Genomic DNA, 15,843 nt, shown 5'->3' with positions numbered 1-15,843 from the left:
TTTCCCTCGGACTCAGTAAGGGATCCAACGTCTACCCCATCAAGGGAGTGTCCGGGAGCGTGAGACATTGGGTCTGGGTATACAAATGGGAAGAATGACCAGTACCTCGCCCAGGCGGCCTCACCTGATATGCTGAATAGGGGCCTTGTAGAGGGATGGGAAGATTGGAAGGGATAGACAAGGAAGAAGGAAAGAAGTGGCCGTAGCCTTAAGTCAGGTACCATCCCGGCATTTGCCTGGAGGAGAAGTGGGAAATCACGGAAAACCACTTCCAGGATGGCTGAGGTGGGAATCGAACCCACCTCTACTCAGTTGACTTCCCGAGGCTGAGTAGACCCCGTTTCAGCCCTCGTACCACTTTTCACATTTCGTGCCAGAGCCGGGAGTCGAACGCGGGCCTCAGGGAGCGGCCGCTATTCACACTAACTACTACACCACAGAGGCGGACGGTGTAATTTTCACTGTGGTAATTTTAGCTGCAGGTTATGTGATATTTTGGCAAGTTTTGAATACTTGTTGGTTTTATAAATGTGTACATTTGCTTCAGTGATATTTTAATTTGATAAACTGCGCGTTATTTCATTGAAACAGGAATTCATTACCAAGCACCGATTACGGTATGTACGTACAGTGAGCTACGTTTTAGGTAGGTACATCATTTTAAGAATGCATAATTTCGTGGCATACATGTATACAATTTACAGCAATGTTTCCAGAAACGGTTTTTCGCTCGTGTTGTGTTACCGATCGCTAATTGCATGTATTCAACGCCTAAGTTAATATTTGTCGGCCGTTGTTATTTTTATTGCTATCCCGGAGATTTACTGACCTCGGAATGACGTGTCAGTGATCCCTGTGTCCTTATGCTTTGAGTGAACATGTATCTACATTTTTCATTATTCCCATGCGTCATTAATTGCGATTTAAAGTTGATTATAATATCATTGCTTCCCCATAAGGAGAGCTTTAGGGTGCGTACGCCAACATGGCGGACCGCGCGGTCAACTTGGCGTACTTTCTCCTGCAGCGGAGAGCTGCCATCAGCGATCCATGTATAGAGATCAGTGGCTGGACCTCACGGCTGGCATCAACCGTCGGCTGTTCTGAAAATGGTTTTCCGTGGTTTTCCATTCTCCTGCACTAAGCCGAATGCCGGGTCAGTTCCTAGTATAGGCCATGGCCGCCAAACTCCTCACCTTCTCCGAGCATCTCCTTCATCGTAACGAATCCCCCGACCTGGGAGACGGCGTCACCGTCGAAGAGGCCTGCCTCTCCCTTCAGGGGAGGAATGAAAACATTTTTTTTGTAGTTGCTTTACGTCGCACCGACACAGATAGGTCTTATGGCGACGATGGGACAAGGAAGGGTTAGGAGTGGGAAGGAAGCGGCCGTGGCCTTAATTAAGTTACAGCCCCAGCATTTGCCTGGTGTGAAAATGGGAAACCACGGAAAACCATTTTCAGGGCTGCCGACAGTGGGGTTCGAACCTACTATCTCCCGAATACTGGATACTGGCCGCACTTAAGCGACTGCAGCTATCGAGCTTGGTGAAAACATTTTAGTTGTAGGTAGGAGTTGAAAAGCAACGCAGTATCTCATTATCAGTTTAAAGTTCCAGTTTCCTGGTACTGATAGTAATCGTCTGCCACTCGGCTCTATTAATTTACGTCTCGTTCTCCATGACATTTTCAGTGCCCTTCCACTAGAATTGTAATGTCAATCTTGATTGTATTCATGCAGAATTTCTAGAACTTACTACCAGTAAGTGTCCTTCTTCTCTCTTCATTTCTGGTTGTTCTTGTAGGCCCTTTGCTCATCACGTTTCCCAGCCACTCTAGTCTAAATGTGCTGTGTCGCTCTAATGGAGCCCATCTTCTCGTTCCTTGAATCTGTCCCAGACTACTAGGTAGTGGAGCTTAGCAACTTTATCTCTGATGCCTGTAGTCATGAGATATATGTCTTGATCGGGGAAGGGGTGGGGGTAGGTGCAGGTTTTGATACCAGAGATTAAGACAGCGTGAAGTAGCTGTTGTTCGTACGTAGAGGTCATACTGTATGTGAACAAAAACTCGGGGAGGATATTTCGAGAAGAAACGTGCACTAACTGCGCTCTTCTCTGTAGTAACTGTAGGAAGATTACACTAGCCACAGTGTTCTGCTTTGTTTTTTGTCTTTTAATTTACGGTGTCTTATATTTATCGTCCCCTACAGTGTTCTCTCAGAGTAACCACATTGAAAGCTTTAGATAGGGAAGAATGGCGGAGTATGGTTCATCGGCTAGAGGGCTGAATATTATGATAGTCACGACGCCTCAGTCATGAGGCAAAACGAAGAAGAAGAAGAAGAATATTTATCGTTCTAAAAATTATTTCCAGCGTGCAATAACCGAATCCTTTCTTGTCATTTGAGTATTTTCAAGTTGCAATTTTGCAGACAGCTGTTAATTTCTTAATGACATACAGAAAATTGCCATGTACTGTGCGTGATTATTAGTACCCTAATCGGATACTTTTGATTGCAGAAGACATTTTTTTAAATATGCTTTACGTCGCACGGACACAGATCTAATGGCGACAATGAGATAGCAGTTGGAAGGAACTGACTTTGGCCTTTATTAAGGCACAGCCGCAGCATTTTCCTGGTGTGCAAATGGAAAACCACGGAAAACCACTTTCAGGGCTGCCGACAATGGGGTTTCAACGCACTATCTTCTGAATCCAAGATGATAACCGAAGACGTCGTTTTAATTCCCGGAGTATGGGCTTGTCTATCTCACAACCTATTAGATATTGTAGGAAGACATAATTGGTGAAATCAATATAGAATTCAACAAAAAAGTATGTTCTTAAAATGATGCACAATTGTTTACAACGATCCTCTATGCAGAGCGAATTACATAAAACTGTAGCAAATGTAACTTTCTAATAATTATTACTATCTGTGTATTGGCTAAAATTACGAGCTCTTGGTTACTCTTCATTCTTCTGAAAAGAACACATCAATAGCACCTTCCATTTTATATATACTTGGGATGTAAATGCTAGGTTATTCACCTTGTATATTAAATGCTGCCTGTTTTATAAGTGGAGCAGATAGAGGGTTTCGTGGCAGATGTTTTCGATACTACACTACGCAGGAGGTCTATAGGCCTGTATTTAGGCTATCTTCAACCAACATATAACATTTATAAACCTTCTTTTTCTTCTCCTCCTTCCTCTAATCGTCTTCTTCTTCTTCTTCTACTACTACTTCTTCTTCTACTACTACTACTACTACTACTACTACTTCCTTCTCTGTAAGTGGCATATCCAGTCCTTCACACCTTGCAGAAAGTACCCCTTCCCTTGGTTGAATCGAAGAGTTGTTCCGTGTTGTTTATGCCAGTCTAGTCTTTAATGATATCGGTGGTCTCTGAGCCCTCAATTAACCTCTATCTTGCCTTGCAATGTCATGTATAGTAGACCATACTTTCCACCGAGTAAAAAACGGCGTAACTCTGTTGTTTTCCTGGCTTTGATGATGTTTGCCAGATCTCGCTCTGCTCTAGATCATTTCATCATTTGTTACAAATTCTGTCCAGGGTATTCTTACCATTCTCCTATCTAACCACACTTCAAAGACCTCTAATCGGTTCACAGTTCAGGTCTTTATTCTGTGAAGTAGTATTTGCCAGATATGACATTTCAACAGCCTTAGCCTGATTTTGAGGTTTAGATTATCACAAGGAATTGGAAAGATGATCCAGACATCCCAATACGGGGTGCGATCTCTCTTTCAGGGTCAAGATTGCCTCGTATGGTACTCCAGTGGTACATGAATTGACTTACTCATTCCGTGTATTGATTATTTAGCGAAATTGGAGCACCCTCAAGGTTCCTTCTGATAAACATCATGAACTTAGTTTTTGTGGTGTTGATGATTAGACCATATATTAATCCACTGAGATGAATTCTGCTGGGAAGTTCTTGAAGACTTTCAATGGCGTCAAATGTAATTAAGGTATCATCTTCATATATAATATTGTTTATGACGACTCTATTTTATTTCACACCTTCTGTAACTCAGTATCGTGCAATGCTTCTTTGAATATGTGATTGGCATATAGGTTGAATAGGAGCGGTGAATGTATGCACCATAGGCGTACTCTTCTTTTGATACATATCCATGAAGTACTTGTTCGTCCAATCTTGACTGTGGCTCGCTGTTTCCAGTAAAGATTTTGTGTGATACGGATATATTTTATTTCCAATCGTTTCTGCTGGAGAATCTCGATCAGATTTTCGTGTTTGACTCTGTCAGTGAAACATGCAAAGACAAAGAACATTGACACTGAGCAATGCCTCTCGGGTACCAAAGCCAGTTCTGAGCTATATTTGGCTATGTCCATGTCCATTTCGCACTTACATCATAAGTGTACATGTATAATACGCAGAAATGTCTTCAGCGTGTAACTCATTAGACTTAAAAGACGGTAACCATTACATTTCCTTCGGTATGATTTCTTCTACATGGAAATTAATGTCGAATGTCACCTGGAATTTCTCCGGTACTGTATATTGTGTTAAAGAGCTTGTTGGTCTGATCAATATTATTTTCCTTTATCAGTTTTAAAACATTTTTGGGATATTATCAAATTCTGATGCTTTATTATTAGGAGTTAATGCTAGAGCACGTAACAGTTCGTCCTTCGTTATTTCTGGGCAATCGGCAGCACTAAATTTCATACACTCGCATCTGTCACCTCCAAAATATTCATTTACGAATTTCTCCCAAGTGTGTGCGATTTCCTACTCATCCAGAACAGATATGCTGGCATTTTCAAGAAGAGCAATTTATTCTGTGGAAAATGAATCAAAATCCATAAAATATGTGTACTGATTTCAATGAATCGAATAAAACAAACAGGTTATGTCACTCACTGTGTCATATACACTGAAATAGATACCACAGTACAGATGCAATGTCAACAAATTACTGGAAGGAAGTGAACTATGATCTGAGGCACCCCGTGACAAGGTTTGCGAATCACGGCTTTCACTTCAAAGTCCGTTGTACCGACCGATTCCATGGACCATGTGAAGACTGCATAGTGTATGTTCCTTGTGTGGGAGGACATGCAATCGATACAATTTTTGTTAGTACTTCTCTTTTATTGTCGTGCATGTATACCTATTCGATGATGATGATGATGATGTCCCAGAAGTGTTTTCAACAATTTTACACTTCAATTTCACACCTTTTGATGTCTCTAGGTCTTGCAATGCTTCTTATTTATCTTCTGCAACAACTGCCTTTGCGAGTTTCTTAGCGACGTGGCCTATCCTGGCAGTTCGTAGATGTCCACCTCTCCTTGAAAGCAGTTTCCTTCCCCTCCGAACGTCTCATAAACGTTGTCTCTGCACCACTATGTCTCGATGTCAACCTTCGGACTCACATTTGAGAACCCTGTGCTGCTTTGCTTTCTCAGTACAGGAACTCTGGACAATATAGGCCCGATGAACGTCTGAGCTGTGTGTTTCTCTGTCATTTTAGAACTGATTTGCAAGCTAGTTTCGATAAATAGAAGATATCGTACATTTAACTCGCTGTTCGGAAGCATATGCTATGATGAAAGTTTCTCAAGTGGAATGACTTTACAATTAACATACTGTCTAAGATTACGATTGCATCAATATAGGTACATAAAGGTACATTTTCCAATTGGAATTGAACCAGGTATGGTCCTTAACCTTACAGAAGACAAGGTGTTTGTGCTTGTTCTGCAAGTAGATCTTCACTAACAAAAGATCTATGCTGAAATTGAAGTGAATAATGGATCTCCTTTACCTGGTTCTTTATTGTCTGGAAATAGAAGCCTCCATGACATTCAGAATAGTTCGTAGAAGTCTGTTAAACGTGCCATTTCACTTCAAGCAATGTGACGTTGTTCACATCTGGTGGCAACTCTTGCAAAATATATTAATTTTCTTCGCAGGGCCTCTGCTTGATGAACACAATGCAGCTAACTGGAGGATCGTTCTCAGAGAATGCTTTCGGGTAGACATCGTCATCCATTGCAAGCTTCACTGCCATCAGTCGGTCATTTATCAGCTTGGAATGGTCGGCGAGAATAATGCCGTCACCATTTCACACGTCTTTTTTCACTGTTGTATAGATTTTGTATCCACGGCCGATTGTTCTGGCCTTTATTCTACTCCATTACTCCATTACTCCATTGAACGGCTCTGATGTACAGTATGCGCCTGTCCCAAACATCAACTACCTCGGACGTCTTCAAAAAAGTTGTGACCACTTTCAATGTACTGAATTTCAGTTCTGATAAGATACTTACCACGTTCCTGTCTCGTCCAGGATCAGGCACGCTGTTACTGGTAGCCGCTTTTCAACTAGTAACCACCTGACACCCAGCAGAATTGATTCTGGCCTAACTGTGAACCAAATACTGGCGTTGATGTCGCTACCACCTCTATAACTACTGATAGGCCTAATGGCAGTCAGCAGAGTCTGGTGTACCTCCAATTTGAACATTTCAAACGAACTTCATGAAACCACTCAACTCTCGGCTGGGACACTAGATATTTATAACCACTGAGAGAGGGGGGAGTCTCAGCACATTATGAAACCCCTCATGAACTCTGTTACCTGTTGGTCCCTGGATTGTTTTTGAGGGTATTTCAAACAGTCCTAATGATTTGTTAGTTCCCCTTATCCGCAACATTAGGGGTTACAGGTTCCTCTGATAAAGTTACTAATTTGAGTGGTTGAATAATAATAATAATAATAATAATAATAATAATAATAATAATAATAATAATAATAATAATAATAATAATAATAATAATAATAATAATAATGGCGTATGGCTTTTAGAGCCTGGAGTACCCGAGGACATGTTCGGCTCGCCAGGTGCAGGTCTTTTTATACGACGCCCGTAGGCGACCTGCGCGTCGTGATGAAGATGACACATACACCCGGCCCCCGTGCCAGAGAAATTAACCAATGATGGTTAAAATTCCCGACCCTGCCGGGAATCGGACCCGGGACCCCTGTGACCAAAGGCCAGTACGCTAACCATTTAGCCATGGAGCCGGACAACAATAATAATAATAATAATAATAATAATAATAATAATAATAATAATAATAATAATAATAATAATAATAATAATAATAATAATAATAATAATATGCAGTAAGTGAATAAGTAAATTTTTGGTGTTCTATTTTCAAGAATATAATTGAGCCTACTCGTGAAGTATCCCAGTAACTGCTTATAAGCTCTATGTTCAAATACAGTATAAAAAGAAAACAAAGCAAAGTCATCGCCATACAGGCTCTTGGAGGGGAGGAAGGTAAAGGCTTCCACTATCCGTAACCTCGGCACTTGATAGGGTAGAGTGGTTAGCTCTATGCCCGGCCGCCTGTGCCCCCAGGAATTAACATGGTACTCATTTTTGGTGTAGGCTGAGTGAACCTCTGGGCCATGTGCACCTTCGGAAGTGGAAATCTCATTTCTTAAATTTTACGACTTCCTGACGGGGATTCGAACCCACGACCTTCCGGGTGAACCGAGCACGCCTTTACCGCCTCGGCCAGGCAGCCCCTTCAAATACAGCATACTGTATTAATAATTGAGAAGTGCAGTAGTGATTGGGGTCTACCTACTGCTTTCAAGCACTCAGCCTGCATTATTTTGTGAAAACATGAAGTGTGTCCACGTCAATTATTTACCCTACTACCAACATAGCCGCAGTATGTTCAATGGTATTCAGTTTTGTACACATTGTTACACGCCCCAGGGTAGGAAAGAGATCAAATATTGATTGAAACATCAAACAAATCTTTATGTTTCCTGTTGCAGGATCAGATTAATGCGTTGCCCTTCTCTCTGTCTGTGTATAAAGACTCTTTAGTGAGATGTGGTATTTTGGGATCTGGGATTGCGCATGTGTAGGAAGTGATTTGGACATTGGATTGGGATAGAACCTGTTTGATTTTCGAATAAGGTATTGCTTCAAAATTCATCAGGTTAGTTGAATAGGTCCCATGCAGAAATATGGCGTAATATGTCTGCTATCACAGTGACATTCGGATTTTATATTTCCCAATAATGTAGGTTCTCACTGCAATTGTGAATTGGAATATAGAACTGCATCACTACAAAAATTGGTTCTCGAATGATTCCGCTGGAACTCTCTGCACTAACCTGAAATATTAGGTACAAATACTATATGTGCTGTACTATCAACGAGAGGTTATTGAGCACTTAAGGGCACGTGGAAGGGGTGAAATCCAATTTTTTTTGTATTTTTATATACCTATGACTTTATTCTTTCGAATACTTTTTTTCAGACCTCTGCGACGTTTGAAAGGGTGTTAATTTTTATATTATCGGGAGTGCTGTAGATGTCGGGCATGACATGTCATCGAACTGATGTGACATAACGTTACTTTCCATTTGTCAACGGTGACAAAGACTCTGTTGAAGATGTTCATGTTTGAGAACGTGGTCATTTTCCGCGAGAGGATATCTCTGCTGCAGGAAAGTACAATTTTCAATTGTTGGCCAACCTAGACGGCAGAAAGATGGAGAACGTAACTCCGTGTGTTTGTTGTTTGTATTGTCGGCTTCTTTTACAACAGTATTCAGTTGCTTTTTTTTTCGTTTGGTTTCATACATTGAATAAGATGCGTAGATATAGTAATTAGGATTTTCAAGGTGCGCAAGAATGTGCGAAGGAGGAAAATCACTGTTGTTATTCTGAATGTTACACGTGAGTGTGCAAATGTGTGTTCCCCAATTGACTACAAAAAAGATGCAGAATGAACAACCACAGCACGGTTTGTGTTCAAAAGGGGAGGACACGTGGTGCAAATGCCATAAAAATGAAGGAAACTGCGACCACGACCACAAGCACAGTCCCTTGTATGCAGTCGTGGAATTCATAAGGCCAGTCTTCAGAAACTTATCCTATGAAGAACTCCTCCGTAAATGCCTTCTCGGTAAAACCCAAAACCCTAACGAATGCTTGAATAATTTGATCTGGACTCGGATATCCAAGAGCGTATTTGTGAGTATAAAAACACTCCACTTTGGTGTTTTTGATGCCGTGGCAACATACAATGAGGGCAATATCTCGAAGAGCGAAATTCTACAAAGACTATGTATACCGGTACCTCCACGACACAACACTGAAACAAATGTCAATTATAGATATGGAAAGAAAAAGGAAAGCAGATGCAGCAGAAAGGGAGCTGGTAAAATGAAATGGCGTATGGCTTTTAGTGCCGGGAGTGTCCGAAGACAAGTTCGGCTCGCCAGGTGCAGGTCTTTCTATTCGACACCCGTAGGTGACCTGCGCGTCGTGATGAGGATGAAATGATGATGAAGACAGCACATACACCCAGCCCCCGTGCCATTGGAATTAACCAATTAAGGTTAAAATCCCCGACCCGGCCGGGAATCGAACCCGGGACCCTCTGGACCGAAGGCCAGTACGCTGACCGTTCAGCCAACGAGTCGGACAGGGAGCTGGTGAAGCCTGGAAGACAGAATAAAAGAAGTGTAAATAGAAGATTACAAGATGAGATGGAAGAGAACCCACATGATCCTCTATATGAAGGTGGAATGCATAAGGAACTTAGAGGATCGTATCCTGAAAAGTAGTTTTTTGTGTATCTAAGGAACATTTATTCGGATACCATTGAACGTACATTAACCAAACTTGTTGGTGGTATGTAACTATCCATTCTACGTATTTAAACACGAGATTTTTAAAATCAAAGGTACCATTTCTGAATTATGGAACAAAATGTCTCATTTTATAATCTAAAATGATGATGTTCACTTAAAAATGTATATTTTCAAAAACCAGAAGATATTAAATAATGATGTCGTCTATCTACGTGCGAGGGTCGAATAAATATATATATATACAAAAAATAATTTCCTTGGTTCATGACTTTATGAGAAAATGTTCCTTAAAAACGCCCATTTTAACATGGCAGATATAACCCCTTCCTTAACAACTACTGATCTGCTCCTTCCAAACAGAGGGAGAAGGATTAATGTTACAATGGATAACAAATAATGTTCGCTTTGGTGCTATTTGTTTTCAATTGAATTTCCTAAAAGAACTACTGGCTTGAGTAACTTAGTTAATTTACTGCTGGTGCAGAAAACTCGAGTTCATTCATTCAGTTCTGGAGTCCCCTAAATACACTAATGAGCAAGTAAATTAGAGATAGCTACACGTTTGGCGAAATGGCATTGTGATCGGCCTGGAAAATATGTTAGTATGGCGTGGCGCGTAACTGCTAGGTCGTGAAGCCTGATACTGACCGAGTGAGTGGAAGCTGGGCACAGGATGGGTAAGACAGAGATTGAAGTGTCATCGATTGTGGCCTAACAACTAAGAACCTGATAGTTATATCGTATGTTATGTGCGCACTCAAATAGCTCTGAGGCTAAAGATCAAGAATGGTTAATAGTGTGCACCTTATTTATTTTTAGAGCATAGCCTAATCTTGTTTCTGGACTGGCATTATAAAAACAGTAAAATATTCAACGTACCGACTAATGGCCTTGTTTTCTTCACGATACTCCCCTTAGGAATCGCTACCATGCTCACAACTTTTCAAAAATATTTGGGAACAGCCTTAGAATCTTGCTTTGCTTCTGGTATGCTATTCAAGACATCTGTCGCAGCTATCTGAGAAACTGGTATGTCCTAATGTCGCTTATCTTCCATTATTCTTTGCAGTTGGGAAAGAGGGTGAAAAATGAAGGTGCCACATGGGTAGAATGCGGTTTATATATATATATATATATATATATATATATATATATATAATTGCTATTTAACTCTTAAATTAATTATTCGTTGTTATACTTAAACATTAATTCTGAACTCTATAAAAATTGTGTAAAGGGAAGAGAGTGGAGAAGAATTTCATGTCAATTTTTGTATGTTACGTACAGATATTCCATTATCAGCCTAGGTAAAAATACATATGACCTCAATATTCGACCCCCTATAACAACAAAAACAACAACAATCATCATCATCATCAATCGCAGTAAATACACACTTCTAGATGGCTTATGGCCTCTGGAGATCTGGTGAAGGCCTTTCGAATTGACGCCCACAGATTACCTGATGATATAATGCTTGTAGTTTTACCTTCTCTACGAATAAATTTTTGCAATGTAAATGAAATTCCAAAAACTGACCTTAGTTCACAGTTTTTCAGCTTCTTCTCACTCATGACCATATGAAAATCTGTAGAGTAACCAACCAATAGACGATCAGTGTTAGCGATATAGTTTGTGTACCATGTATCCCGGTTGGAACACGCATTGGATTACAAAATTCCTCCCTAAGGCGTGCAGATCACATTTTATTTTATGGTACACCTACGGGTCACCATCCATCTAAAGGTTAATTAGGGAAGAAATTCCTAGATCGACATAGCAGCGTTAAGTCGTGCAAATTCCTTCAATAATAACTATTGTTCAGAAAACCGGAAGTCGCATATAAAAGTCATATCCGGAGCAATGAAAGTTTTCTCTCGGTATAATAATTTCGTGTGGCTATTTCTAGCCGAGTGCAGCCCTTGTAAGGCAGACCCTCCGATGAGGGTGGGCGGTATCTGCCATTTGTAGGTAACTGCGTGTTATTGTGGTGGAGGATAGTGTTATGTGTGATGTGTGAGTTGCAGGGATGTTGGGGACAACACAAACACCCAGCCCCCTGGCCATTGGAATTAACCAATTAAGGTTAAAATCCCCAACCCGGCCGGGAATCGAACTCGGGACCCTCTGAACCGAAGGCCAGAACGCTGACCATTCAGCCAACGAGTCGGACTTCTCTCGGTTACAACTACAATTAACCTGTTTCCAAACTACAGGCTCAGACCTAAACCTATTATAATAAACTTTGTATTTCTCCTCTATACTTTTATTCAATAGATAAACGAGTGGACGTAGAGTTTATATGTTATCAAAATGTTTTAAATTTTGCTCTTTTGACATCGATAGTGATAAGTGTTTCCTAGTCGTGATCGGATGTGCTTCGGTAAGCTTCATTCCAGTATTCATCCTCTGCAAGTAGTATTTACTTATTACAATAGTGGTTTCCGCTATAGTGAACTTCTCTGCCACGTATATTTCCACAGAGACATTTCCGATGGGGAATATGCTCGCAAAATATAACTCTAATACAGCAAAGATAAAGAGAAACTCTCTGCACTTGTATAATTAAAACATTGCGTCTGTAAACCGTTACTAATGATTGCTTCCAATACAACTGGAGTTCTAATATGCATCTAATGGTATTGTGCATCAAATGTTAGAGTTTATAAACAGAAGTGACCTATTCATATTGTCTCATGATAAATTACGCCAGGTTATAATTTGTTATAGCACAAACCTAAAATGATTATATTTCACTTCGAAACACTAAGGCAACTGGCACATGCCCGATCTAAAATTAAATTATAATTATCTATAGGACTTGTACGAGAATAAGTTAGAAATGTTTCTTATTTTATTATTCTCAGAAAGGAAGTAACAGAGATCGTTGTAACTTATGTATTGTGATGGTACCTATTATATCTCCACGGTGGATTTATTATATCATATCATTAATATTATTATCATTATCCATGTTATTATTATTATTATGATTATTATTATCGGCACACTTTACCTTGGTGCATTTGTGTACGGGGGTGAGGAGTAAGGAGGAAGCTGTCCCGGTTCCGATAGTGCTGCCAACGGAATGAAATTGAAATCTGAATTGAATCGAGAATATGATCGATCGATATGAAGTTTCTAAACCGTTACTATCTTAAGCCAACAACTCATACACATTATATAACATTATATAACATTTCTCGATACGAATCTTGTTCCTAGCATGAATTTTATAGTTTGGCTTTGCTGTGTAAACAACAACAGTACTAGTACGTAAAGTGTACGCCAGATGTCACACAACGATGCTTAAGCGATTCATAGTTTGTGTTTCAAAGGTTGCCAGTACGAATCTCGAAGATTGCCGAGGGTGACTGATTCAGCACCAGGATGTAAATGCACCATGATAAAGTGTGCCGATAATATATTATTGGTGTATTATGGTATGCATATTTGATGATGGAAGGTCTCCGTGTAGATATTAGTAATTTGTTTTGTACCGGCAGTCGGGAAACGCACAGTTATTTCCAGGTTTGGGGAAAATATCAGAGGGAATCTTTAGTGAGTCACACGGCGAGTCCAGGCCTCGGCGGGGATGGTAGGGATGTGGCGACGTGTTACCATGGCACTGGATATCTTTCGCTCATGATTGGACAAACGGGCTGGCAGGAACTTGGACTTCGAGAAGGTGGTGGGGAGGAGAAATACGAGACACTTTTAGAGAACGCAATCGCGGGACACTACTGCGATGACTCTGGAACATGACGGTGAACATCGATGAGTGTACGTTTGATTATAGACGAATCGAGCAGTGTTTTCTGCCTGTTAAACTTATACAACTTTTGTGCTAAGGTACCGATCTTGGTATTCATATCTTATGGCAACTTTCGTTAATCTATGGCCCGGTTTCAAGGCATAGACTAACAGCGCAGCGAAAGTGTCTCTAAAACCAAGTGTCGGTATCAGTGAAAAGGATACACAGTGTCAAAGAGATATATCATGTGTTGATGGTGACAGCCGGCAATTTGTGTTTATATACACAGACAGTGAGGGCAGTTATTCATTTATTATATGCTTTGTAACTATTGGTCGTCGGGCTCATTACAAATGGTAGTAGAGTCCTCGCTGTCGTTTTCCCACTGCTTTTCTTTTCATTCTAGGATTGTTGAGTGTATATAGCGAGTCTTCCAGCAGTTGTAAATATATATTGAGTGTGTTGCTATCTTATATGCATTGTGTGGTGAAGAAGTGCTTATGTACAGATAATGGTTAGATCTGAATATAGATGGTTTATTTTCAATTAGTAGGGAAGTTATTGGAGAACCTAGGTGCAATTCCTACCCATTTACTCGTTTTCAGGCGGTTAGGTAAGGCCCAATCAGCAGAATACCAGTTTTTCAGCTGTATGAACACGATCCGAGTGTAATCTTTGGTGTTCTACCATTTATTATTAGTTGTTATTAATATTCTAAATATAAGGATCCTGTGGTGACCTCTGGCACCCATTAACGTGCATTTTCAACTAATTATAAATTATAAATTATAAATTATTATTATTATTATTATTATTATTATTATTATTATTATTATTATTATTATTATTATTATTATTATTATTATTATTATTATTATTATTATTATTATATGGAGCCTCCGTGGCTCAAACGGCAGCGCGTCGGCCTCTCACCGCTGGATACCGTGGTTCAAATCCCGGTCACTCCATGTGAGATTTGTGCTGGACAAAGCGGAGGCGGGACAGGTTTTTCTCCGGGTACTCCGGTTTTCCCTGTCATCTTTCATTCCAGCAACACTCTCCATTATCATTTCATAGCATTTCTCACTCATTAATAAATCACCTTGGGTGTGGCGACCCCATTGTAATAACAGCCTATTTATATGTTTCATTCATCACATCCCTGACCCGGTCAATGACTGGAAGACAGGTTGTAGGTTTTCATTTTTTCATTATTATTATCATCTATATCGTCATTTATTTTTATTCACTAATTTTGAACGTTATTTCATTTGAAGTCGCCAAGTGATATTTACACTCAATTATGGTAAAAAAATTAATATTTTGATAAATTAAATTGTATACACGCATGTTCATAAAAATCAGAACATCTTGAAAGACCGGAGATAGGAAGTTCATATTCACATGACATGTGTTTTAGTATGTTCTGAAGAAATGGTCAGCATTTGGACCATGTCGACCCTCAGGTTCAAGGTCCACATCGATATCTCGGCGCATCACCACCGACTGGTAAAATGTGCCTGCAGCTCCCGTTGTCGCTATAAACCAAAGGTAATGGATCGGTGTGACTTGAGCAGACGTGCAGGATGCCTCACAGATGTACGCGAGACCCGTACTGTCAAATGAGTGAGTTTGAAAGAGAGCGAATTATTGGAATTATTGGCCATCCGGGAAATTGCTGCTCCTGTGGGACGAAGTATGTCGGCAGTGCAACGGGTGTGTACAGAATAATTCACAGGAGGCCGTAGAATACGATTGATCTGGTCGCACCACCCAGACCACCCCGCGAAAAGATCGACATCCCATCCGAATGGCATTGTAGGACAGCCCTGCGTCCTTCTGGGTTCCGGCGCAACAGTGGAACAGTGAAACACATCGTACACTTCAGGAGTGACGGTCCGTCGCCGTTTATCATCTGGGTTACTAGCGTGTCGTCCACTTCTCCGTCTACCTTTGACTAATGTGCATAAACAAGCTAGTTTGCAATGGTGTATGCAACGACGTCACTGGAAACAGAAATGGCACCAGATAGTGTTGTCGGACGAATCCAGGTTCTGCTTGTTTGAAAATGATATCCGCATTTTGGTTCGCCGCAGACAGGGGGAGAGGCATCACATTGACTGCATTCCCATAATACACAGCGCCAACTCAAGGCCTTATGGTGTGGGCTGATATTGGATACAACCACAAATCACAGTTGGTGCGTGTCCAGAGCACTGTGACGAGTTTGACTTATGTGAATGACATCCTACGACCCGTAGCCATACCGTTTCTGCACTACACCACAGACGCCATATTTCAGCAGGACAATGCGCGACCACATGTTGCTGCCTTCTTGTTGTCACAGGATGTTAAACTGTTGCCCTGGCCCGCCCGATCACCGGACTTGTAGCCAA

The 15,843-nt window shown here is 40.7% G+C and overlaps 1 protein-coding gene across 1 annotated transcript in view; it reads left to right on the top strand.

The window, feature by feature from the left end:
* The window catches only part of LOC136866853 (dynein axonemal heavy chain 1), a 1,878,455-nt gene that overhangs the window by 243,410 nt on the left and 1,619,202 nt on the right, over positions 1-15,843 (top strand). The window lies entirely within an intron of this gene.

Source organism: Anabrus simplex, chromosome 3 (genome assembly GCF_040414725.1).
Source record: "Anabrus simplex isolate iqAnaSimp1 chromosome 3, ASM4041472v1, whole genome shotgun sequence".
Lineage (NCBI taxonomy): Eukaryota > Metazoa > Arthropoda > Insecta > Orthoptera > Tettigoniidae > Anabrus > Anabrus simplex.
This window is presented reverse-complemented; position numbering and strand designations above follow the sequence as displayed.